We start from the raw sequence: 26495 nt of genomic DNA, 5'->3' as shown, positions 1-26495 counted from the left end.
GGAGGAGGGAGCTGGGGCGCTGAGGGAGGAGGGAGCTGGGGCACTGAGGGAGGAGGGAGCTGGAGCACTAAGAGCAGGGGGAGCTGGAGCATTGAGGGAGGAGGGAGCTGGCACTTGTATCTTTCTCCTGAAGTTCATAGGACTGATGTCTCTGCGTTCCCTGATGGTCATCTGAGGGCTGTAGCTGTTGGTCTCAGTACTATTCCCGCTCTGAGAATGGGGGCTGGCCAGACAGTTGCTCTGGAATGGAGTCCAGGACCCATAGTGAGTCCTGACCATTGAGGGCTTCACTATGGCTTTGTGGCCCCAAGGTACACTGCTGATCTTCTGACAGTCTACAGGTGTCACTGTTTCCATGGGAACAAGGAGGCTCAGAAACTGCCTGGAATCTGCCAGAGGTCACTCAGCGCATGGAGTCAAATCGGAATGTGAACTCGGGCCTGACCCCTCTATACACTGTGCCAACACTCCTAGAGAGGCAAAGTCTCTCAACCCTGGCGTTCTGTCTTCCATGAAACTCATCCTCTAGGACTCCCGCCTTAGGGTCTGTCTTTAGCAAAAACACAATTCCTGGCTGGAAGTTTGCTGGCAGTCCTGGCCAATAGACAGAGGAAAGGTTTTCCAAGGTGGGCTCTAGAAAGTTCCTCTGCCAAAAGCTGTCTGCTCTTCTCTGCTCCCAGAATCCCTGATCCCTGAGTGTTCACAGCTGTTCAGCTGGTCTGTGGCCAGCTAGGACTTCCTTTCAGATGCCACACTGTCTCCAAGCCCCTAGGTGGTCGGGTCTCTGTGCTGGTGCTTTCTGCCCAGGTCCCTGGCGCCCCCCAAAGGCCTGGCCTCCAAACACAGCATTTTAGACTCCTGGAACTTCTGGCCACTGAGCTGGCCTTTGTCCAGGAGCACCTCTGAGCTCCAAGAGCATTCCTGAGAGTGCTGTCCCCACACAGCCTGTGCTGAGGCCTCCAAGCACCCGGATCAAACTGCCCGAGACACAAGTTTCCACAGTCATCCCCCTCTGCTGCTTTCCTGAGATTGTTCTGAAGACACCAGAGCTACACACTTGGCATCTCCAATGTGCCAGACACCGTCCACATCACTCCCAAGCCAGCCATGGCCTTGACATGGTACCTAGGGGCAAGCCCCTGTCTCTCCTCTTCAGTGGGGGTTTGTCAGATGAGAGGATAAATGGAAACAATTGTTGATTTGACAGATTCAGGAACTGTGGGGCTCAGGCAAGGGGCTGGGGAGATGGCTCGGTGAGTTAAAGCCCTTACTGTGCAAGCATAGGGATGTGCGTGGCTCTAGCACCCACCTAAAGCAAGCTGGGTGTGTTTGCATCTGCCTCTACCCTAGTGCTGTGGGGCACAGCCCTGAGATTGACTGACTGTCAGTCTGACTCATTCCGGATTCTCCAGGTTCACTGAGTGAGTGCCCTGTCTCAAGGGAGTAAGGGGGCAGGGTGATAGAGCAGGTCGCCCAGTACTGCTCTCAGACCTCTGTGCTCACATATAGCATGTGCACACGCACACACACACACACATACACACACGAGAGGGGGGAGGGGAAGGAGGAGAGAGAGGGGAAGGGAGGAAGGGAGAGAGGGGGAGGGGGGAGAGAGAGAGAGAGAGAGAGAGAGAGAGAGAGAGAGAGAGAGAGAGAGAGACCTTGCATGGGTGAAACAGTTGCCCAAAGATTTAGCCCAATCTGGTGAATCCCTCCTACTGACTCTCCACTTCTCTGAGTTACCTGGTTAACTCTGTTTTTCTTTTCTTGATTTCTCTTAGTCTTACTTTCTTTCCCTCCCCTCCTCTATCCTCCCTTCTCCTCCTCCTCCTTCTCCTCCTCCTCCTCCTCCTCCTCCTCCTCCTCCTCCTCCTCCTCCTCCTCCTCCTCCTCCTCCTCCTCCTCTTCTTCTTCTTCTTCTTCTTCTTCTTCTTCTTCTTCTTCTTCTTCTTCTTCTCTCTCCCTCCCTCTCTCCCTCTTTTTTTCTTTTGTAGGGGTGCCTGAAATCCAAACTGACTTTGAACTATGTAGCCAAAGCTGACTTTGAATTCCTGATCCCCTTCCTCCACCCCTCGACTGCAGACAGGCACTAACCACCATGGCCAGCTTATATGGCGCTGGGCGGCACCCAGGGCTTCATGCATGCTGGGCAAGCACTCTGCCAACTGAGCTACATTTCCAGCCCATATATTTTCTTTCATAAAGCTTTGACATCTCAAGGATCTTAATGAATAGAAGGTACCCATGTAGGCTAGCCAGTTCCTACACAGTTAGCACCCGGTTTTCCTATGGGCATGCTTTTCACATGCCAGACAAGCAAGTCAAAACCTTCAGCCCCAGCACCCACACACTTAACTCTCACAGGCAAATCCAATCAGTGTTAGTCCAGTGGACCCTCGAGAGAAGCCCAGAGTTGCCGAGGCGAATCTCACTAGCCAACCCATTCTGCTCCCTCTCTTGCCCTTCAGACTCACGCCGATGACAACCCCACCCAGTGTGACCCTTGGCTCTGTAGCCCTCTTCTCCTGTGGACCTGCTGTCCTCACCCAGGACTCTACAGAGCTCCTTGGGCTGTGCCGTTGCTGTGTGGAGAAGGGAGTCCCTACAAAAGAATTGCAAAAATAAGACACGTTCGGGAGAGGAGCTGGCAGTAGGGCCTGGAGACAGCTGTCCAGCTGACCGTGGCTAGAACCCAAGGCAGCCCCGAGACAAGGCTGTGGCTTGTCTGTTTTTATCTGATAATCACAGGGACACTGGCAGATAATTTCAGAGTGGAGCAGGGCTGCCATACTGAAAAGTGGGAAGGCCAAGGCAGACGAAAAGGAAACACAGGGGAGGCTGTGGAAACCAGGGAGCTGCCAAGGTCATGTGAGGAACAGGTCCTTCAAGGCCACATGAGGGAGCCCCGTAAGCCCTAAACCCCCACTCCTATCTCCTGCCTGGAAAAGAATACCATGGTCCAGTCAGCTTTGAGATGGTGGTGGCACACCGTGCTGCCTCTGCTCTCCCACAGAGGGGCAGGCCCCCACTCACCCCTACTGGGCAGCCCCAAGAATGATAGTCTCACCTGAGGGCCCCTCTCTGTCCTTAGTTCCAGAGAATGGGCAGCAGCTGGGCCTGCTTGGTTTTAAGCTGGACTTGACGCCTCCCAAAAGCTGCCTGGGCCACCTCCAAGATTCCTGGGAACTCAGAGAGGTCCACTTCAAGACCCTCTGTTGCTCTTCTCTCTAGATTCTTGCTGCAGACCTCAGGGCTGGGTAGCTTTGAGGAGAGATCTCCGGAAGGGACTGGCTTGAGCTGAGCTGGTCCAAGGCTGTACTCCCCACCAGAGACGGAGCCCTGGATCCCCACCCAGGCACACTTCCTCTGCGACAGTAGGCCTTTGTGGAACGATCCAGTCTCTGGTTCCTTGTGGTTTTCCAGCCAAGGCAACAACTTCTATTTTGTTCTGTCTTCTTCGGCCTCAGCTCAGAGCCAGGTCACTCACAACTCTGTCTTCCTTCTCTCCTTCGGCCCCAACTTTCTCCAGAGCCTGTAAAGCCCCCACCTCTGGGGACAGTGCAAGATGCTACTTCCCTAGTCCAGCTGGTACCACCGTGGACATCTGACTCACTCACCCTGGAATCCTTACACCCAGCTTGTCCTCAGGAGCTACTTAGTAGCTGTGTGACCCTGGGCAAGTAACGAAACCTCTCTGTTTCTTCAGATGAAACACTATAAACACAATGACGCCCCCCATAAGCCAGTGCTGGACTGTTGGGGAATATTATTTTTAGGTGTGTTGCTTTTGTTTATGCTGCATTTGTTTAACTCTGTGAAGCTGTGATTCTTTGCCTGTCTAAAACACCTGATGGTCTAATAAAGCGCTGAATGTCCGATAGCAAGGCAGGGGCAAGGATAGGCGGGGCTGACAGAAAGAGAGAATAAATAGAAGGAGAAATGAGGATGAAGAGGAGCAACAAGAGAGCGAGGGGAGGGGGACACCAGGGGCCAGCCGGCCAGTCACCCAGCCAGCCACGGAGTAAGAAGGAAAGTAAGACATACAGAAGTAAGGAAAGGAAAAATCCCAGAGGCAAAAGGTAGACAAGAAATTTAAGTAAAGCTGTCAAGAAACAAGGCAAGCTAAGGCCGGGCACTCATGAATAAGAATAAACCTCCATGTGTGTGACAGGGCGGGGTGGTGGTGGGGGGCTGAGTGGTGAGCCCTTTAAAAAAAACCAAAAGAGTAAAGCATCACACAACACCGGACAAGCTATTAAGTAATGTCACACAGAAAATCATGTGGCTCAGCAGGTAATGTCACAGCTTCTACATCTTGGGTTCAAATCTAGACATTGTCACTGACTGAAAAACATCATCTCAGGTAGGTTTGCCTGCTTGGAGGAGCTGCCCTGAGCCTTAAAGGAACCAGTGCACATATTAACGCTGGTCACAATGGTCAAGGTCGAACACTGCTAGCAAATGAGTGAAGGAGTGTTCTAGAAACAGGACAGCGTGCACTAGTGCGAATCCAGATAACTCTCTCTCATCATCATCATCATCATTATGGCCATTAATATCTCCTCCTCCTTCCGCTCCTCAGTGCAGCTAAACTGGCTAGCCATCAAGCCCCAGAGATACCTAGGACGATCAGTGTATGCTACCGTACCTGGCTTTATTTTAATGCTAGGGATCAAAGTTGGAGCCTCATTTCCTTGTGTGGCAAGCACTCTGCTGCCTGAACTATCTCCACAGCCCTCCTGACTTTCTACCCCGCCTCCCTCCCCTCCCTTCTCTCTCTCTCTCTCTCTCTCTTTCTCTCTCTCAACGAGCAACACTCATGACCACTTCTCTCCCTAGGACCTAACCACAGGACACAACCCTGGAAACTCAACGCCATAAAAAAAAAAAAAAAATACTTGTCTACTATCTCCCAGTGCTGAAGGAGACAGAGTCCCTGCCCTCTGGTGGAGAGAGACCCTTAGCAAAGGCACATGTTTGACAGTGACACACTCTGCGGCCAGCACCATCTCTTCTGTGTTCTCATTCCTCCTCCTTGACCAATTGTCTTCTCCCTGGGGAAGGCTGGGTGGGGATGCGTGGCCATGGGACATGCAGAGATCAGCAAACAGGTCACAAGAGTTGGTTCTGTCCTACCAGGTGGGCTCGGAGATAGAAGTCACAGAAGCAGGCTTGGCAGCAAGGTTTTACCTGCTAAGCCAACTTGCCAGCCCCTCAAATCACTTTCTCTATCACAAACACTTGCTGGCTTCACCATCTGATATGGGGCAAAGAGAAATAAATAATGGAAGAGAAGGCGATATGGATGTGTGCTCTTACATATAACATTTATAATAATGGCAAAGGCAGAACACTGTTAATATAAATGAGTGATGGAATGTTCTAGAAATAGGACACTGTGTACCCATGTGAATAGGGGACACGCATGCGCATGTGTGGTGTGTGTGTGTGCACACGCGTACATGCTTGCGTGTGTGCGTGCGTGCATGTGTGTGTGTATGTGTACCAGAGTGCTTGTCTGGCCTGTAGGAATCTCTATGTTCGGTCCCTAACTCCAGTATAAACTGGTTCTGGTGGCACACACCTTTAATTCCAGCATCCGGGAGGTGAAGGCAAAGAAGGCCATCCTCAGCTACATAGCAAGTTCAAGGCCAGCCCAAGATATTGAAACCATATCTCCAAACCAAAAAAGTGCCACCTCCCTTTGCCTCTGACGGCCTTCTCTAGCTTTTCCTCTAAATGTCCCATTTCTGGGGAGACACCTCCATATCCGCTGATCTTCACCCCTCCTGGCCTGGATTCTGCACTGCTGCAAGCCTGGCTCCCTGAGGTTCACTCCTGGGGTGCCCAGGGTATTTCACCTCCTCCAGGCTCTCCCTCTGTTGGCACAAGCCCCCTCGGAGTCAGCCCCCTGTCTAGATCCTTCCCTGATCCTGCTACCCCACCCTAACACCCCAGACACAGGCGGACTCCCCGCCACACATACACACCCTGACTCTCTCTCAGGGGTGTCTCTCCACTCACCCTTGGGTGAGCCCATCAGCGCTCAGGAACTTGCTCTTAGTCCTGAGCAGATGTCTAGGTGACAGGTGTCTAGGTGACAGGGTGTGCGGGCTAGGCTGAGTTTGGTAGGAGTTTTGACTTAGCAAGATAGGCTTAATGATCAAAGGACAGACTGTGGGAATGAGAGAACACAGTGCCAGTCAGGGGGTCCAAGCTGACAGTCACAAGCCCCGATTTCAATATGCACATTGTCACCCTAGCAATTTAACTACTCAGAAGTATAGTTCTCTCACATAAACTAGAGCGAAGCTATGGCCGCTTCAGCAGTGACAAAGAAAGCCTGATGAGATGGGTTGGGCTCTTGAGGCCAGAATTCCTTTGTGATCCTGTCTGCTCAGTCGCAAGAACGGCTTGTCACGCTAAAAGGGTCCCCAGGAAATCCCCATGGGTTGGACCAAGCGTCTCATAACATATTTGCTCTCTGGAGTTTTCTGGATCTAAGAGCAGCAGCAGGCCCAAGAAAGGACACCTGGATACCCCTGCTCCAAGAGCCCACGCCTCCACAATAGCCCTGGCCTTGGAATACGATTTGTGGCCCCCAGGACAGTTCATCCTGGGATCCCTGGTAGAAAAATCTGCTTGGAGCCCTCCTCCTGCAGGATGCCCTCCAGGATTCCCTCTGCAGGAAGCTGATGGGTCTTAGGAGCATTCTGGACCTCACATATTCAACCGTGCCCTTGGGTCCTTCCTGCAGGAGGGGTTCCTGCAGATGGTAGCTCAGGAAGGAAGGCGAGAATTCAGGGTATGAGCACCCGCTAGATCCAAAGCCAGGTTGGCATTTGCAGTCTTCTCAAACCGTCTCCGAGTCTTGGGATGCGCGTGGGTGACTACACTCTGTAAGTATGGGATGGGAACCGCAGGGCGGCTGTTGTGGGAGAGCTTGCCGGGAAGACCCAGCTAATGGTAGGGCTTCAGAACCGTAAGCCTGAGCTGCTGCCCAAACACCCAGTGCTTTCGGCTCAGATAAACGTGGAAATGGAAAGCTGAGCCTCTGTTAGTCACAAGCACGCAAGATCTCAGGGGCTGCAGAGTGACTGACCCAGGACCTTTGCTTACTTTCAGCCCAGACTCTTGTGGAAGCTTGGGTTCTTGGAGCAGGAGTGGGCAGGCATCCTTGTTTTGGCCTAGGTACCTGCCTGCTCCTTTTAGACCCGCCAAATTCCAGAGAGCAAATGTATCGTGTGTTCTCCAAGAAGGGAGAACATGTGGCTTAGCCCATGTGGTGCTTTTTCAAAACATGTATCCAGGACTGGGACATAGCTCAGTTGGTAAATTACTTGCAATGTAGTCACGAGGACATTAATTTGATCCCCAGAACCCACATTTAAAAAGAAAAATAGACATGATGGCATGTCTTGGCAATTCCAGCATTGGGGAGGCATAGATAAGGGGTCCCTGGGGCTTGTTGGCCACCCAGTCCACCCCACTTGGCAGTTCTAGACCGGTACGAGAGCCTGTCTTAAAAGAGAAAGGGTGGACAGAGCGTTAGAACCAACAGCCAAGGTTCTTCTCTGGTCTTCACATATGTAAGCCCTCATGTACCCATCCACACATGAACACACATGAACACGAGCATGCAAACACAAACCAAAAAATTTGTAGTAGGCCACCAATATACCAGTGTTGAAATCTTAAACAAGACTCTAAATTTCCGACCTCTCTTAAGACACCTGGCATCCTGTGTTGGCCCCTGTTTCCTGTGTGGCAATCCTCGCCAATCTTCATTGTCTTTAGTCCAGTTTAACTCATGGGAGCTCCCTGCTGGGGGTATGGGGAATTCTCTAGTGATCTGTCTCAGAGCTCAAAGAGCAAAGATCATTCCTTTGGCCATCTCACAGTTCAAGTGCTGAGCTCCAAGCCCCGTATACAGTAGTTGCTCAAGTCAGTGCGCAGTAGAGCTCAGAAGGGGTACCCACGCCAGGGGAAGAGGAGACACCTGTATTGGAACCCGCAGGGTGAGGTGGTCAGTTGGCAGAGCTTTCCTACCCTGCTTGAAGCCCTGAGTTCAGTCCCCAGCACTGTGTAAACCAGGCCTGGTGCCACACGCTGACATTCCCAGCACCTGAGATGGAACCAGGAAGATCCAAAGTTCAAGGTCACCCTCAGTCACAAGTTCTAGTTAGCTAAGAATGCATGAAACCCTGTTTCTAAGGGCATGAACCGGGTGGAGGACATTGAAATTGAAGGGTATCCGGGGTAGAAGGAGTGGACTATGCCAGAGCCACAGGTACCTTCAGGGAGCTGAAAATAGCTGTGGAACAGCTGGCATTGAATGAATAACTGCAAGGGAAGAAATTGCTCCTTAAAACCTCCCAGGCTCTGTAGCCAAACACATCCCACAGTGGACCATCCCCTGCCACCAGCACGAGGTCCCTGAACCGAGAAGGCATGTGATCTTGGACAAGTTACTCAACGACCCCACATCTCAGTTTACCATCAGGAGTAATGGGGGCCAGTGATTCTTCCCCGTTCTGAGAAGACCTAAACCAGGTGGTTAGGCACGCAGGATGGTGTCGATAAATGTTGCCTGTTTTCAGTGTGTGTGTGTGTGGAGGGGAGACACTCCCAGTTCACTAATCACAGAAAACGATAAATGTCTTTAATAGCAAGTAGGGATCCCGGAAGAGCTTTGGGGAGGATAGGCCTAGCATGTAGCTATGGTGTCACAAGGGACATAGGCGACCAAGCAGAAAAGTTCAGTCTGCTGTCTTTTGTTGTAGAAGGCCTTGATCGAGTCCCTAAGAAGATACTCTGGTTGTTCCAGGCTTGAAACACACAAGGGGAGAGGGGTGACACAGCTCAACCATCACAGGGGTGACACCACCCCCAAGCCAGTTTCCATGACATCACCTGCAAAGGACACCTTGAACAAGGTGGCAGAAGGACAAACCCATGGGAACTCCAGAAGACCACAGACCATCCTGGAAGGCAGGAGGAAACACAGAGCCCATCCTTGGCCCAAACAGACTTCCAGAAGAGCAGGGGACATGGGTTACAGGACATAGGTAGAGGAAGTGGCTGACTGGCCTTGTGAAGGTGGCTCAGAAAACCATTGTCTTCAACTCTCTGAAGGACTGAGGACATCAAGAAGAACAGAGATAAAACATGGGGCTCAGATGAACGAACTAACACCAGCTTCCCAGCTTTATGGAGTTGAGGTTTGCCTTAGGCCAAGACAGCTCACCTGTCCTGGGACAAGAATGAGTTGTCAGGGGAGACTCTCTTGTCCCTAGTGTTGTGGGATATTTGCACACTGTGTGAAGATGTATTGATGTGGTTGGTGCAATAAAAAGTTGAATGACCAATAGTTAGGCAGGAGGTAAAGGTGGGACTTCCAGCAGAGAGAGAACTCTGGGAAGAAGGAAGGCAGAGTTGGGAGCCAGACACGGAGAGGAAGAAGGAGGCACAAGATGGAAGTGAGCTAACACCAAGTGGCAGAATATAGATTAATATATCTGGGTTAATTTACAGTATAAGAGCTAGTTGAGACAAACCTAAGCTAAAGGCCAAGCTTTCATAATTAATAATAAATCTCCATGTCGTTATTGGGAGCTGGCAATTCCATAAAAGATAGTCAGACAAGAAAGTTTGCTACACTACAGGACACTTTCTATCCGCCACTGGTCAGGAAAAGCAATAAGGAACGGGATGTAGGGAGGGATAGAGCGAATGGGACACTCCCCAGTGCTCTATCAAGTCAACCATTGCAACACCTCCATGCTACTCTGTAAAACTGTCCATCAAAGACCCAGGGGTGTGGCTCAACACTGATCTATACAGAGCCCCATCTCCAGCACTGCCTTAATGAGATGTGATAGTGAACACTGTCAGGAAGCTCCACCCAGCCCTGCTCCTCCCATTCCAGACACCACCCTTGAGAAAGCCCAGCTCCTCCCCCTGAAAAGCTCAAGACCATGCCTATAGGCAATTAAAGAGGCTGACTCCCAACCAGCCAGGTGGTTCTCCCTTGCGGCTTTCTTTTCTCTCCACCTCCGCCCCCACCACCTGAGAGTTGCTTTACTCATTAAACCTGGACTTTTAAATCTTTTTTTTTTTAAACTTATTTATTAGGTATGGAATGTTCTGCCTGCATATATGGCTACAGACTAGAAGAGGGCCCCACATCTCATTATAGATGACTGTGAGCCACCATGTGGTTTCTGGGAATTGAACTCGGGACCTCTGGAAGAGCAGCCAATGCTCTTAACCACTGATCCATCTCACCAACTTGTGGACTTTTAAATCCTAATTCAGCTTGGTTTGATTGGCCGCATTGGTAGAGAGACTTAATATTGGGGTACAGAAACCTTCCACACACCTATGATCCCAGCACTTGGGATGTGGAGGCAGGAGGATATAATGTTTAAGTTGATTGGCCAATATACCTCAAGTTGAGGTCCAGCCTGGGTTATAGGGTACAGTGTCTCAAACAAATAAACAAACAAAAGGTGTGAGGGGGAATAAAGTAAAAACGTTTTAGTATTTTTGTTATTGTTCGCTTGCTTTGCCTTTGGCATTTTGTTGTTTTGGTCTTTGCTTTTGTGGTCCAGGCTGGCCTACTCACTATGTATCTCAGGCTGGCAATCCTACTGTTTGAGGCTCCTGAGCATTGGGAACACTAACTTCTGCCACACAACACAAGTATTAGTATATTTTATTGAAATTATTATTTATTTTAAATATATGGGTGTTTTGCCTACACATATAGCCTGGAGAGTGCCCACTGAGACCATTAAACAGGTGTCCAGTCTCCTGGAACTGGAATTACAAAGGCTATGAGTCACCATGTGGGCGCTGGGAACAAAGCCCAGGTCCTCTAGAAGAGCAGCCGGTGCTCTTAACCACTGAGCCGAAGAAAACTTTTGTACCCATCAGTCAGTCAGTCAGCAACTACATGCCCTGGAGGGATCTACTGGAAGCATTATTCCCTCTGTATTCTCGACCCCCTCCCCAATTTTTCTTCAGGCCAGAGTCCTGTTCAGTGACAAAGAATGACAAAACCCACAAAGTGGCGGCCAGACTGGGCAGCAGGTGCCCACCATGTTTGCGGTTGCACCGGGGGGCAACTGGATTGTTCCAGAACCTTCACGTGTTTTCTACTCAAATTTCTTCACAGAATGCCCTCTAGAATACTCAGCAGTCATAGTGCTCTTGATGTATTAAACTCCAGGCCTCATCTTAAATGCCACCTCTTCCCAGGATGTGTGAGAGCCAAAGTTACATCGTAAGTTCTAATATCTACTTCATAGAGATCCATGAAACAAAAATATCTCTGCTCTGCCAGCCCCTTGCCCAAGAACAGACAGTTCATGAAATGCTGGAGGCTGTTGTTTATGGGCGATAACAAGCCACGTGACTTCACTCCCCTAAAGAAGTTTGTTTGACCTGTCTGCACCAGACATGCTTGGTCACATGTGGGTGGGAGGTTCACAGGTGGAAAATATGTCAGGATGTATGCCTGCCCCTGATTGGGTGTAGGCTGAAGGTCAGGATGTATGTTTGCCCCTGACTAGACCTGATGGGGGAAAAAAAAAAGCTGCTACAAAAATTGAGTCAGGGCCATTCTTCTGGGCAACCAGAGAAGGACCTGGCCAGTGTCCACCCTCCTGAATAGTATGAAATTAAAGATTCCTTAAAGGTGGTCTTATTCTAGACTGGCGGGATGAACAGTTGCCTTCTCAGATTACGTACCTAAGGTCAGCAAGCTTGCTCTCTTACCTTCAAACCATGATGTGCTTCTTTGACATGACATTGTCCCAGAACCCCTTCCTCTGGAACTTGACTTTCATAGACAATCACACATCTGTCTTCTTTACTGTATTTGATTGGATGAAATCTTGGAGCCTGGAGGAAACAGTGGCTCCTCCTGGGTTGGAGCCCAGCGTCAGCCTGGCAGCCAGTCTTACAGACACACATGGCTAGCTCTCCCTCTCTGGTGGTTCATGGCATGGCGCAGTTCGGATGACAGTCACAGCTACTGCTTAATCCCTGGCTCCAGTACAACTCTGTAGCCATCCTGGGGAGGAATGTGTAGCCATTCATACCCTTGCCTTTGGCTATCAGACTGCTGAAGCAATGAAGCAATGCATTCCAAGCTTCTGCTCTTGACTGTCCTAGATGGCACCTAGGGTCCTGGATCCCTATACCTGAGGTACCCACAGCTCCAATCCAGACCATTCATCTCTACCCATTCCAAGCAGCAAGTGGTCCCCAGGGGAGGGGCTGAGGCCAAGCTTATCCAGATCCAGCAGCCCCACATCACATTTAGAAAGCAGTATTTTTCACTGGGAAGGGCAGGGGTGAAGAGCCTTTCAGAATGCCTGCAGCCCCTGGAATGACATGGACTCCTCCTTCCTTGGGTCCCTGCTCTTCTGTAGCCCGAATAATAAAAACCAGAGACAGATATTGGGGTTCACATTGAAGATCAGAAAAGCAAAGCAGTCAGCCACTGGCTCTTACCTCTACCTCAGACCAAAATGGGCGATCCTGCCTCCACCAGTCCTAAGACTGAGACTAAGACCTGTCTCCTCCCATTTTATACTCCTCTCTAGTGTTGGAATAAAAAGCATGTGCCACCACTGCCTGGCCTGTATGGCTTGACTGGTGTGGCTGCTTTGTATTCAGATCTGCAGGTAAGCTTTATTCATTAAAACACAAATAATATACCACCATACGCTTCTGATATTCCCTCTTGGCTGCCTGAGATCATCCTTCAACCTCTCCACCTCCATGAGAGCACACAGCATGTCCTGCCTCCATTTTTTTTCTTTTTCCACTTCTCATTCTTTCTTTTTGCCTCTCTCCCCTCAACCCCTCTTCACCTGTTCGGCTCTTGATTGCCTTCTATTCCCTTATTTCTGTCATCTCTCTAGCTACAACACACTCATCCCTTAATAGCTCCTTAGTAAGCACTTGGACACAGCTCTGAAGAGAGCAAGCATGGGCTATCTTAAGAATGCTCCATGCAGAGAGAAGTGCAAAGATCCTGGGGTAGAAATCTGCCTGGGAGCTGGAGAGACAGGCAAGCCAGGTCTCCCTTTGGTGGAAAACTTTCTTAGAGTTCACCTTACCCTGAACTACAAAGATCCAACTTTGAGCCCTCTGAGCACCTGGAACTGTGAGAGCTGAAATTATATTTTAAGTTTAAATTGCTGTGCTTAAGAGAACTATAAAACAACAACAAAAAAATAATGCCTCTAACCTGTAACCCATACTTGCCCAAAGACAGATAACTTCCTGGAATGCTGAGCTGTTGTTTATGGAAGATAACAAACCTTGTGTTTTCACTTCGGTAAACAAAGTTGGTTGCCCCAACTGCACAGGATGTGCTTGATCACATGTAGGTGGGAGGCACATAGGCAGGAAGTATGTCACAATGTATGCTTGGCCCTGATTGGACGAAGGCAGGAAGTATGTATTCTTGTGAATTTTTGCCTTTATAAATACCTGACCAATGTAGCTTGCAGCCATTCTTTGGGAATCTCAAGTATGGACCTGGGTAGTTTCCATGATCCTGGCCAGTAACTTAAGAAAGCTTGGTTCAAATTTGACTCAAAACTGTGGTAGCGAGTGATCTTATTCTCACCCAAGGGGGTTAAAAGAACCTATTTGTGCTGTGATACCCACTCCAACAAAATCCCTAGAGGCAGGAATTGTGTTTTGTTTTGACATCTTCATGCCTCGTGTGGGGCAAATCCTTTTGTCTATAGGATAGATACAATTGTGTTGTTAAATCAAACGTTTATCTAATACCACCTCTGTAAATTTTGCCTCAAAGACTTCTCTCTAAATAGTAAACTGAAGCTTAACTTGACACACAGATAAAACCTATTTACAAAAATAGTCACCCACCCAACAAGTAATGGAGCCACCTAGACGCTCACCAATAGAAGAGCAGAAGGTGTGCACAATGGAGAATTATTCAGCAATAAAGGACATCACAGCATCTGCAGGGAAATTGACAGATTGGAGATTATCATGTTAGGGGAAGTGGCAGGGACACACAGACAAATGTCATGCTTCCTCTTGTGTGTGGAATCTATCCATCCATCCATCTACCCATCTGTCTATCAGTACTCATCTAGAATGATCCATACTACATGAAAGGACAAGGGGACTATTGAGATACAGGACCAGCAGGGGAGCGAAGAGAGAGAAGAGTGGCTAATGGTGGTGAGTGAGCAGAGGGTGTGACGCGCAGGCCCAGAAATGTCATAGTGAGAGCCGCAAGATGGCTCTGTGGGTGAAGGGGCTTGCAGCCAAACCTGACGACCTGAGTTCAATCCCCAGGACCCACTTGGTGGAAGGAGTGATCTGAGCCTTACATATTATCTTCTGACCTACACACACACACATACCACACAACCACACACACACAAACACTGGCTTGTGCAAGTCTCCACACTCCCAGAAAATAAATAGGTATGCATGATAAAACCCATCACTTTGCACAATGAACACATGATAGTGAAAAAATTAGCATATTCTCAATGTAAGAAGCCAAAACACATTGCCTATGTGAATATTTGGACTGGAGGTTTGAGTATTTTGTTTGTTTGTTTGTTTTGTTTTTAATAACCCAGTCCTTGGGCCATCACAAGCTCCCCTGTGTTCAAACCAGGGACTCACAACCCAGTGATTTCTATCCAGTCAGGCGGACTCCCTCCCTTTCCACACCACTTCCTCTCCTCTGGCTGTAAATACAGCCTGCCCTTGTCAGGGTGGGGCATCCCGAACCACTCTGGGTCTGGAGTGTTGCCTGACTCAAATCACCACCACAGTGAAGTCCTGTGGCAAGCTGCTAACTAGGCTTGTCACTTTCCCCACAGCAATATGGTTGTTGCCGATCTGAACACAGAGAGGCTCACTCTGGTCACAAAGCACTTAATCTCTTAGTTGAACCTAAATGCCCCCATGTCAAGGCCAAATATCTTCCAGAGCTGGGCACTCAGAGAAGGGAGGATGCAGAAGGGAGAAGAAAGAGTTCCTTGTAGGATCCAGCTAGCAACGGTGTGGCACCCTTCTCCGGATTGCATGGTTTGTGCCCTAGGTGAATGGCACACAGAAGTTAAGGGGATGTTAACTAAGGTGGATGAACCTTTCCCCAAAAGGGAATGTTTTCTTCTGGTTTGGATTAGAAAGAAATCCAGGGGCTGAGGAGATGGTTTGTCCATACAAGCGTGTAAGCCTATAGACCCGAGCTTGCTCCCCAGAACCCATGTAAAGAAAACGAAACGAAAGAACACAAACAAAACCCAGACACAGAGCTTGTGCTGTCATCCCAGCACAGGGGAGACAAGGAGCTTACAAAATGGCCAGTGTATTCAGTCAGTGAGCTCCAGGCTCAGTGAGCCCTGTCTCAAAAAATGAATTGGAGATATGATTGAGTCAGACACCTGAGGTAAACCTCTGACCTCCACATGCCTACAACGCATATGTATGCATGCCTATACATACATATATATGTACATACATACACACACAAACATGTACATACATCTGAGAAAGCTGGACAAGCCTTTGGGTGAACATAAGCATGAGGCATAACCCACCCTCCCCATAACCCTTTCTGCCCTGGCTTTGTTCATTTTAGGAATGACCATCTGAGTACCCTTACTTCAGACATGACCTGCCTCAGGAACTGTCCCAGGCCTGGTCTGATAAAGTTGCATGTAAGGGGATCCTGAAGCCCTAGGAGCTTCCTCTGGCAATAGCTGTGGCCACCCCTCCCCTGGCCCCTCTCTGGTTCTTCAGACCCCACCTGCCCAGATTCTCTCTCTCCAGCGCACTGCCTCCTCCTCTTTGAGGCTCCTCTCTCCCCATAACTGACCTCTTTGGCCTGATCTCAGCTCTTGCTCCCAGGCTGTTCCCATGAGCAGTCTTAGTAGTCAGAATCCCCAAGTTTATGGCCTGCAGTCCAAGCATTAGGCCCCCAAGCTGTGAAATAGGATGGACAGACTCTGATGCTGTCTGTGGGAGCACACAGTGAACGCTGGTCTGCAGTCACCCTGCTCAGCCCCCAGCAGCCTTCATGGTGGCAGAAAGTCCAACAAAAGAAGAGACTGGCACAGCCCTGGCCCTTCTAGAAGCCCCAGGGCCCTGGGCAGTCACCCAGCACATTCCAGCAGGGAGGGGAGTGGTTCAGCCCCAGGTTATCCAGCCTTCTCCTCCTCACAAGCCTGTGCTAATCCCTTCAGTCCTGACTCACCCCCATGGAGCCTGCATTGGAACTTGCTTAATTACCTGAGAGGCTGCTAAGAGCCTTGACTGTCTGAGGACCCAGGTGCCTTGGTATTGTACTGGCCAGGAGGGTGGACACAGATCCTGCAGTTGGGATGCTCCTAGGACAGTGGAGAACTAGGTGTTCCTGAAGCTACTGGAGAGACCAGGGTGTCTCTGGATGCTGGGGCTGTGCCTGGAGATCCCTGGCAGAGAAGCACAGTTTCAGTTTCAATTACTCCAAAATGCTTTTCTGAATAACAAGGGAAAATCTCTGTCTGGCTGGGGCTCAGATTCACAGATTCAGGGAAAGCCATGGCTCCTGGGAAAGTCCAAGTCCAATCCTGGACAGTGTACACAAGCAGTCATGCCACCAACATCACCCAAGTGAGTGACAGATGAGCTAAGAGCAACAGAGGAAGCAGACATCACTCCTTACCCTGCCAAATCAACAACCAAGAAAAAAGAGGAAGGCCCTCCATGGCCTCTGCATCAGCTCCTGCCTCCAGGCTCCCGCTTCATGCTCTGGCTTCCCTGATGATGGACCTGTGTAACCTGTGAGCCAAATGAACCCTTTCCTCGTCGAATTGCTTTTGCTTAGAGTTGCATCACAGCACCGGAGACAAACTGACAATAACATATTGTTATTCTTTTATAAAGACATGGTGGTGGGGGACCGGTCCCTCGAGGGATAGTGGTCCCACGAGGGGCATGGGAGGGTCACTGAGGCCTCGGCAGGTTCCATTGGCCGGTGGAAGACTGTGGAGAGTGAAAGACAGATACATCATGCAGAGAGAGAGAGAGTTTGAGTATAGTTTATTTAGTGGGTTATGGAGGGGAAGGGAAGGGAGAAGGAGAGAAAGGAAAAAGGGGAGAAGAAGGGAAAGAAGTTACCTCTACAGAAGAGGAAGGGGAAGATAGAGAGCCCACTGGAGGGGGGGGGAAATCTGCTTACCTTGGTGCAAGGGGGTTTAGGAGTGGGCAGAGCTTGTCTCTTAAAGGTACAGAGTACCCAGGTGACAGGGAAGGTCAACAAAATAATAACCCATATGCACTAAACTCTGTCACATTCCTGTATGCAAAGGCAGAGACAAATCTAGATATAGTACTGGTGGGAGCTTTGAGTCCCCTGCTCCCATCGACGTATCCATCGATCCTTGAGGAAAAAGGAAACACCTAAGACACTCCAGACTTACCCTGACAAAGCTATCAGTGCAATCTCCGTCAAAATTCCACCAAGATAGACAACAAAATCCAGAACTTCATGTGGAATCAACAAAGTCCCAACCTGTCAAGGCCAGCAGGACCCTCCTAGCATCTTAGACTACAGACTGTGGGACTCCAACATCACGGACATTCTTCGCATTCCAGAAAGGAATAAACGCCAGGGAAAGTGAAAGAGGCTGGCCAGCTGATGTCATGGATTGTAAATGTCCCTTAAAAGCCATAATGATGAAAGCCTGATCCCGGGCCTTGACACATTGTGAAATGATGGAAATTTAGCAAGATAGTGGACATCAGGGAAATCCCTGGGGCTATGTCAGGAAAGGACTATCTGAATCCATAATCAATCAATCTCTCTCTCTCTCTCTCTCTCTCTCTCTCTCTCTCTCTCTCTCTTCTAATCTCTCACCTTTCTGTCCTGGGGATGGCAGCCTAGCTGGGGCAGAGCACAGCGTGTTGTCTGCTGTCACAGTAACACAAACATCATCATCTTAACCTAGTGGTTCCCCATGGCTGCCTGTAGCCTGGGCAGTTCTTTTCCCCCTCCGTGACTTCCACTTAAGTAAAGCCATGTTCCTGGCTACACCATGGGAAAGAACTTCAGGATAGTGTAGAGTTCAAGTTCATTAAAAGGCATTTTTGACCTAGATTTGAAGCTCAAGTACCCAGGAGATCGGTGAGACACCCCCAAGGATGGGTACAGGCTTCTCGAGGGAGAGTCGCTCCTTGTCTGGGCAATAGCTGCACACGTAGTCCCTCGGCTTTCTAATTTCCATCACTAGGAGAAAATAGTTCACAGCAAGTTAAAAGGTTAAACATTTCTGTAGTGATATTTGTATTTTAGTAAATAAAGCTTGCCTGAAGATCAGAGAGTAAAACAGTCATACTGGTCAGCCATACAAACTAGACGGTGGTGGCACACACATTTAATCCCAGGAGAAACCCTAGTTAGCTATTGACACTGGGCAGTGGTGGTTCATGCCTTTAATCCCAGTACTAGAGAGGATTATAAAATGGGAAGAGACAGGCCTCAGCCTGAGGATTCCTGGAGGCAGGATCGCCATGATCTACGGTAGAGGTAAGAGCCAGTGGCAGGCTGCTTTGCTTTTCTGATCTTCAGGTTTAACCCCAATATCTGTCTCTGCATTTCTATTATTTGTAGTACAATTGGTGCCCAACATTTGTGGCACAAATTCACACACACAAAAAAAGCTACTGGCACAGGCTGCAGCTACACGTGGGTGGGGTTCCTACTGAAGCTGGAGCCCCACTCAGCTAGGCGTTCTTTTCTTCTCCCCCTCCCCAAGCTCTGAGCAAGTTTGGTATTTTTCTGTCATATCCTTCATGCAGCCCTCCAACATACGTGCCTTTTCTGAACAGTCCCCTGTGTGTTTTTCAGAGATTTGCTGTATTATGCTTGCTTTAGTTAATCTGAGCGCTAAGATACAGGCCTTAGAAAAGCCTAATAAAACAGTTCACAGAGATATTCAAATCTAGACAGAAGAATTTAATGCAGAGCCAATTTCAGCATTGTCAAGACAAATCAGCGCAGTGCACACGGTTCCGAGAAATGAAGACTCAGAGACACATTGAGAATGAACTTAGCTCTGCAGCCGCACAGGCTCAGTCTTAGTGAACTGAAGCCTTCCCTTCACCTCCCAGCATCTTAATTTTTCCTATATTCATACTTTAGCTAGAAGCTTTCCACATCTCAAAACAAACTGAGAGAAGTTTCTGACAATACAATGCCAGGTGCAAATCCCTGATTCATGAAATATTACCATTTTCCGGGATTCCCCTGAACCAAGTTTTGCATAGGCTTTGGTTTTTTTTTTTTAATATTTATTTATTATGTGTACAATATTCTGTCTGTGTGTATGTCTGCAGGCCAGAAGAGGGCACCAGACCTCATCACAGATGGTTGTGAGCCACCATGTGGTTGCCGGGAATTGAACTCAGGACCTTTGGAAGAGCAGGCAATGCTCTTAACCACTGAGCCATCTCTCCAGCCCTTGCATAGGCTTTGTATCCATGGGAAACTCTCACTCAAAATTCACATAGGACAACAAAAGGGAAATGTAACACAAGCTAAGGCCTGGGGCTGGGTGAAAATTTCAGAGCCAGGCCAGGTATAACCCAGGGTGGGTTCATGGCTAGTGGAGGTTGCTTGCTATCCCTCTGGTACCAGGCCATCAGGACATGATACAGTACCACACAGCATTGTATTATAAGAATAGAAAGGAACAGCCAAAGGTTTTCAGACAACAAACATTAATATATCTAGTAACTTACAGAAAGTGTCAAATACAGAGGATCTGCTACAGTTAACAAGAGTCCTGTGCCAATTTTAGATTTAAGGAGATTCAAGGAAGCAATCGTCTCACGTGGTATGCAGTCACTTTTTGTGAGGCAAATGTTAAGCTCATGGTCAGTTTGTAATAGAATTATCTCTAATGACTGGATAGATTCCATTAAAAGTGTTTTAGAGCCTGGTCCATAATTACAATGGAGTGTTGGTTCAGAGAAGAGGCTAAGATTATTGAACAATGGAGTAAAGCAAAAGGTAGGGAAATCTTCCAAGATCAAATTCTTGGAGAAAGAGAATATACTACTATAGAAGGGCAGGCAGTATATCATGACTGCACTCTGAATTTATGTCATGTCGTAGCTTTGAATGCTTGGGACAGAACTGGAAAAATAGGAGGGCAAATTAAGTAAATTTAGGCCATGAAGGTTATACATGGCCTAAAGGAAGACTTTACAGATTTCTTACAAAGATTGACTTCTGCATTAAGTAGAAGGATACCAAATTCAGAAGTTAGGAAATAATAATTGAATCTCTGGCTTTTGAAAATGCCAATTCCCTATACAAAAGGATAGTTAGGCCGTTAAAGGCAAGGCCAGCACCTTTGGAGGAATGGATCTGAGATACAATTAATATTGAATTTCATGAAGATGATGATGCATGGACAAGAGAAATGATTTCTAGAGGTTTGAGGAGAAATGAAATGTCAAATGTTATAACTGTGGCAAACAGGGTCACCTTAAAAGGGATTGTAGACAGGGTGTTCGCAGAAACAATGATTTTTCTAAGAATAATCCATTCAAAACACCTTTCCCTTCTGGATTATATGGAAGGTGTGGCAAAGGCAGGCATTGACCTAATGAATGTAGGTCAACGAGGAATATTTATGGTAATCCTTTGCCATCAGGAAACTCCACGGGGGGGTCACTCACAGGTCCCTATGTCAAATCTGGTTCAGTCATTGCCTGCCCTCTTAGAGAAGACTCATTCCCAGAGCAATTAAAGAACGTAATGTCTACTGTAAGAAACCATACTGCTCTGGATGATAAACAGCTCTAGAAGAGAGAACAAAAAATTCAGGAGAAACTATAAAACGAGTATTTTGGCAAACTTCTATAAATAAACAAAGACCAAAATTAAAAATGCAAATAAATGATGTTGTCATTGAAGGACTGGTGGACACAGATGTGGATGTAACGATAATTTCATCAGAATCTTGGCATCCAAATTGACTTCTTCAGAATGTAAATGTTTAACTTTTAGGGATTGGAACTTTTTTTTGTGTGTGGTTTTTTTTGTTTGTTTGTTTTTTGTTTTGGTTTTTTGAGACAGGTTTCTCTGTAGCTTTGGAGTCTGTCCTAGAACTAGCTCACATAAACCAGGTTGGACTTGAACTCACAGAGATCTTCCTGCCTCTGCCTCCCAAGTGCTGGAATTAAAGACATGTGCCACTACAGCCTGGATGGGGATTGGAACTTTATCTCAGGTAAAGCAGAGAGCAAGATGGGTCAAAAGTATAGGGCCAGAAGAACAGAGAGGAAAATTAAAACCATATGTGACTAATATAGCACATGATTTGTGGTATACTCAGATTAACATTAGCCCAATCTCAGAAACAAACCATAAATTAATGTATGTTTCTGGGGAAAATATTAGAAGGGTTTTAAAGAATAGTCACTGACCATTCAGGTTCTACAGGAACTGGGCAAAACAGCTGCTGATATTCCAAAGACAACAACAACCCTACCTTTAAAATAGTTGACAGACAACCTATATGGGTTAAACAATAGCCTTTAACAATAGAGAAACTGCAGGCTTTCGAACAGCTGGTACAGGAGCAACTAGATGCTCAACATATTGAAGAATCAAACAGCCTTTGGAATTCTCCTGTATTTGTTATTAAAGCTAAATCTGGAGAGTGGAAAAGCTGTTAATAAGGTGATTCAGCCAACAGGTTCTCTATAGTCTGGCATTCCTTTGCCTTCTCTATTGCCTAAAGGATGGCCTCTTATAGTTATTGATTTAAAAGTTTTTTTCTTTCCTATATCTTTTCAAGAAAAATACAGAGAAATTTTTGCCTTCACAGTGCCTACTTTCAGCTCTTCACAACCTGTTAAGAGACATTGATAGAAGATTCTCCCAGAAGAAGCAGTAAATAGCCTCACCCTGTGCCAATATTTTATAAATCAACCATTGGAAATGATATGCAAGCAATTTCCTCAGTCTATAATTTAAGACTACGTGATGACATTTTGTTATCTGTTTCAAATGTAGATACTTTAGAAAGAATGTTTGAAGGAGCAAAGAAAATATTGCCTTGTCAGGGATTACAAATTGCCCTTGAACAAATACAAAGTTGAGATTCTATTAATTCTTTAGGCTATAAAATAGGTTTACAAAAGTAGACCCCAAAAGGTGCAAATTAGGGGAGATCGATTGCAGACTCTTGATGACTTCCAAAGATTGCTAAGAGACATTTTGCATCTATAGCACATTATTGGGCTAGGTCCTGATGACCTGATTAATTTAAACAAAACCTTACATGGTGACAAGGACTTAAATCGTCTCAGGGAAAAATCAGCTGAAGCTGAGAGAGAATTGACTTTGATTGATGGAAAATTACAGAAGACACATGTGGATCCAAAACTAAATTGCATTTTAAGTTGTAAAATGGATTTGGGAGGATGTTGTCAGGAAGAAATACCCAAAGTCAGAGATAGAAGTTCTCTAAGCCCAGAAAAGCCACCATTTGCTTAGTTTAGTTATCTTTAATGGTTTTTGGCTTAAGATGTTTTAAGGAAAAATGTCCATCGTCTCTGCAGGCAATTTTGGCTTTATCAGCAGTGTGTGACTCTGCCAGCAGGAATGACAAACCAACCACATCTCAGGAGATGGGATTTCTTTTCCCTATCTCACCTCCTCAATGTTCCTTCTATCCACCTTGCTATGAGTGACAAGTCTTGTTTTGCCTTAGAAATGTTTCCATCTTCCCAAGAACATTGGCTACGGCTTTTGCAAACATAGCCTTTAGGATTTTATCTAATTTGATGAGGGATTTTTTTAATCATAAAAATAGTTTGTATATCACAAAATTGCTATACTACATCTATTGAGATAGCCAGATGGCTTTGTTCCCCCCTCTGTTGACACAAAGTAAATTCTTTCATCAATTTGCAGATAGATACCAAACCATTCTTGCATTCTAGAAATGAATCCCACGTGATCCTGGGTGTGACCTTTTTGTTTTGTTTTGTTTTTTGTTTTTTTTGTTTGTTTGTTTGTTTTTCGAGACAGGGTTTCTCTGTGGTTTTGGAGCCTGTCCTGGAACTAGCTCTTGTAGACCAGGCTGGTCTCGAACTCACAGAGATCCGCCTGCCTCTGCCTCCCGAGTGCTGGGATTAAAGGCGTGCGCCACCACCGCCCGGCTGGGTGTGACCTTTTTAACCTAATGTTGCATCTAGTTTGTGAGCATGTTGCTGAGGATTTTTGACTCTGATCATCAGAGAGCACATTTTGGTCTTCTTACCCTCATCCATCATGTGATTCCCATTTGAGCAGATGTCTTGTTCAGAGATGCCCAAGGGCTTAGGTTAGACATGGATGGAAAGAACACAAACAAGTGGACAGAATTCTAAGAAAAAGTCCTGAAAATGAGAAATGAAGAAATCCCATCTGATGTCACCAGGGTCCTTTGTAATGATGTAGTCCTAAAGACTGGACTTGGTGGGGCCACCGGGATATATGGAGGGGGAGAAATCTTAAGCCTATTGTTTCATAAGCACTCTGGAACCTGAGAGGCTGAACCAAGAGGGAATGTCCACCCCAGGGGATGAGGTCTCTGACAGAGATGAGATCTCCCTGAACCTTGATATAGGCTTCACATCAGCTGCTCAGGAGAGGAGCCTGGCCAGAGAGGAATGCAGAAGCTGGCAAGGAGTCACCTTACTTCATTCTGGCGTCCTTCCTCCCTCCCTCATTCCTTCCCTCCCTCCCTCCCTCCCTCCCTCCCTCCCTCCCTCCCTTCCTTCCTTCCTTCCTTCCTTCCTTGGAAGTGGCAAGTACAAATACTCCCCTCATTACCATAAATTATAGTCAAGTTTCCCACATCTGGGGAAATGGCAGGGGTCAGCACATCCAGGGCGCAGTGGGCAAGCCTCACTGAGAAAACTACCTTCATAATCAAGGTGTCTGCCCTGTCAGGTAAGTAGTATTCATGGAGGCTTTCTACTAATGATGAGTAGTCTAAAGGAGGCAAGATAGAAAGACCCAAAATTAGGGTGACATGAGAAGGAACCCCTTCACCTGAGGTCTGGTTGTTTTATTCTTCCTGTTGGCAGAGCCAGAAAGCTCCACACACTGCTAATAACACCAGAAGTGCCCACAGAGATGATGGGCAGTTTCCTTAAGACATTTCAACTGAAAATGTTAAAGACAAATTAAGCCATGCCTACTGAGAACCCAAATGATTTCTAACCTTGATTTTTAGCACTTCCTATTCCCAATAACACCGCTTATAAACCCACTTTCCAACTTTGTTCATAAAAGGACACCCTTTGACCTTCCAACTTGCTGTGAACTACCCTGAGTGATAGAAACTAGAGAGCCACAGGGCCAGGGAGTGACACTCCCCTGAGAAGCCCACATCCACACTTGAGGATTTCTCTCTTCCCCTGGGCAACTCTCTATTAAGATCTGTGCTGAAGGCCTATGCTTTAAGAGTCCTTCCATGAGCCCTGCCTCACTGCTGGCTTAGCCTGATACACTTTCCATGGCAAAGCCAAGAATCCAGCTTCACCAGAGCGCAAGTCTCTAAGTGGAAGGAAACTTTGCAGGCAGCACTTCCTGGATTGCTGACTCCACCTCCCTTGCTGCTGACACAGGTATCAAAAATGGATTGGCTCAGGGCTCTGAGGCAGAGACCAGAGGAGCCCAGATGGTTGGGTCCTTGTGAAGGTGAGAGTCTGTCCAGCACTCTCCTGCCTCTGTACTTGTTGGCATCTTGGGCTCCCTGGGAAGTAGATCTGTCACCCTGTGACCACCTCTCTGAACCCACATTTCTTCCCCTCTCCCTAAGGACATCAAGGTTTATAGGGTCAGGATTCTAATGACCTCATCTTAGCTATTCATTTCTTCAATGACTCTATTTCTGAACAGGTTCATAGTTTAAGGTTTCAAGATTTGAACAGGAAGTGAGGTCCAAAAGAGGACACCATTCAACCAATAACATATTCAATGAAATCTGCCTTTAAGTAAATGAAATAAGCTCATTTTCAGAATTTTCAGAAGGACATCTGCTGGAATGACTCACATATAAACTACAGAATGATGCAATGGTTTTGTTTATCAACAACATAAAAGAAAAATCCTTCACTTCCTTCTCACACTAGATTCTCTGAGGGTAGTAGAATGCTTCGGATAGCTGTCTTTCATTCCACCACTCAGTGTCCCAGGAGACAACCTCCACCTTCAGCATCTTCCAAGAGGAACCCCGAAAGGGCATGAGGTACATCTGGTTTGGGTTTGTCCCGAACTGACCCTTTGAGCCCACCTCATGTCTGAAGCAGGTCTAGGACACTCATCTACCATAGGCTACAAAGAGTGAGGGACAGATGTGGAACCCCACAGCCTCTACTGTAGGAGTATCTGAAGGATTAGTGTCCGGTGATTTACTTAAGGACATGGAAGCAAAATTCTTAGCACAGGTGGGAGGGCAGGAGGAGTAAGATGTTTAGTTTAGGAACTAAAGCACTCAAATCACTATATCCCCGAAGCTTGGAGAATAAAGATACCATAGACCCAGGAAACATTAAGAAGCCCACTGCCAAACTGGTGAGGGCTAGGAGGGATGGTGGTGGCGGCATTTGGTGGGAAAAATCAAGAACAGCTGCTGGATTTTTCCAGGTTTAAAAATTCTTATGGGACTGGTAAATGGATCAGTCAGTAAAGTGCTTGCTTTGCAGTTCCAAGGACCTGAGTTCAATCCCCAGAACCTATGTAATATGCACAGACTTGTCATTCCAGTGCTGGGGAGAGGAAGGTGACCAGGTCCCTGGGACTCTCTGTTCAGCCAGATTGTTTTACTTTGTGAAGCTCAGGTCAATGAGAGGCCCTGTCTCAAAAAACATGGCAGACAGTTCTGGAAGAACAATATTCAAGGGTGTCCTCTAAACTCCACTCACGTGCACACACATGTGCACACACAGCTGCACACAGAGGCACCTGCACACACCGGCACAAGCACAGACACATAAGCACATAGAGAATAAAACCACATGGGATGAGAGAGAGGGAGGACCATGAAGGGGAGAAAGAAGAGAATATGGAGATGCTGGGCTCTTTGGGGGACAGAGAATCCAGCCCATCCAATCCTTTCCGTGCTGGAGTGGTCTGTGGGGCCCCAAGAACTTGACTCCTGCAACGTCCTCATCACCCCCTCAAGAAGTTTGTGCAGCCTTGGACCTCACAGAGGTTTAGCATATATCTTTTGTGATTGAATGAATGTTGAATGGAGGAAATGAACAAACTCTACTGAATCAATGTCCTCTTTCCTATTCGCAAACATCACAATCAATTAGGGAAAGGAACATTCCTGGCTTACAAACACTCTCATTCCCACTGCTTACACAGTTCTTGCCCACTCCTGGGAGTGGCTACTAGGAGGTGACCTGTTGGTTACACCCAAATT

The 26495-nt window shown here is 47.4% G+C and overlaps 1 protein-coding gene and 1 non-coding gene across 2 annotated transcripts in view; both read right to left on the bottom strand.

Annotated features, from left to right (window-relative positions):
* The window catches only part of Pla2g5 (phospholipase A2 group V), a 42883-nt gene that overhangs the window by 11549 nt on the left and 4839 nt on the right, over nucleotides 1–26495 (bottom strand). The window lies entirely within an intron of this gene.
* LOC130884541 (U1 spliceosomal RNA) lies at nucleotides 23861–24018 on the bottom strand. The gene has a single exon (XR_009058065.1). It is a non-coding gene; the product is annotated as a U1 spliceosomal RNA (small nuclear RNA).

This window comes from Chionomys nivalis, chromosome 11 (assembly GCF_950005125.1).
Source record: "Chionomys nivalis chromosome 11, mChiNiv1.1, whole genome shotgun sequence".
In the NCBI taxonomy this organism is placed as follows: Eukaryota; Metazoa; Chordata; class Mammalia; order Rodentia; family Cricetidae; genus Chionomys; species Chionomys nivalis.
This window is presented reverse-complemented; position numbering and strand designations above follow the sequence as displayed.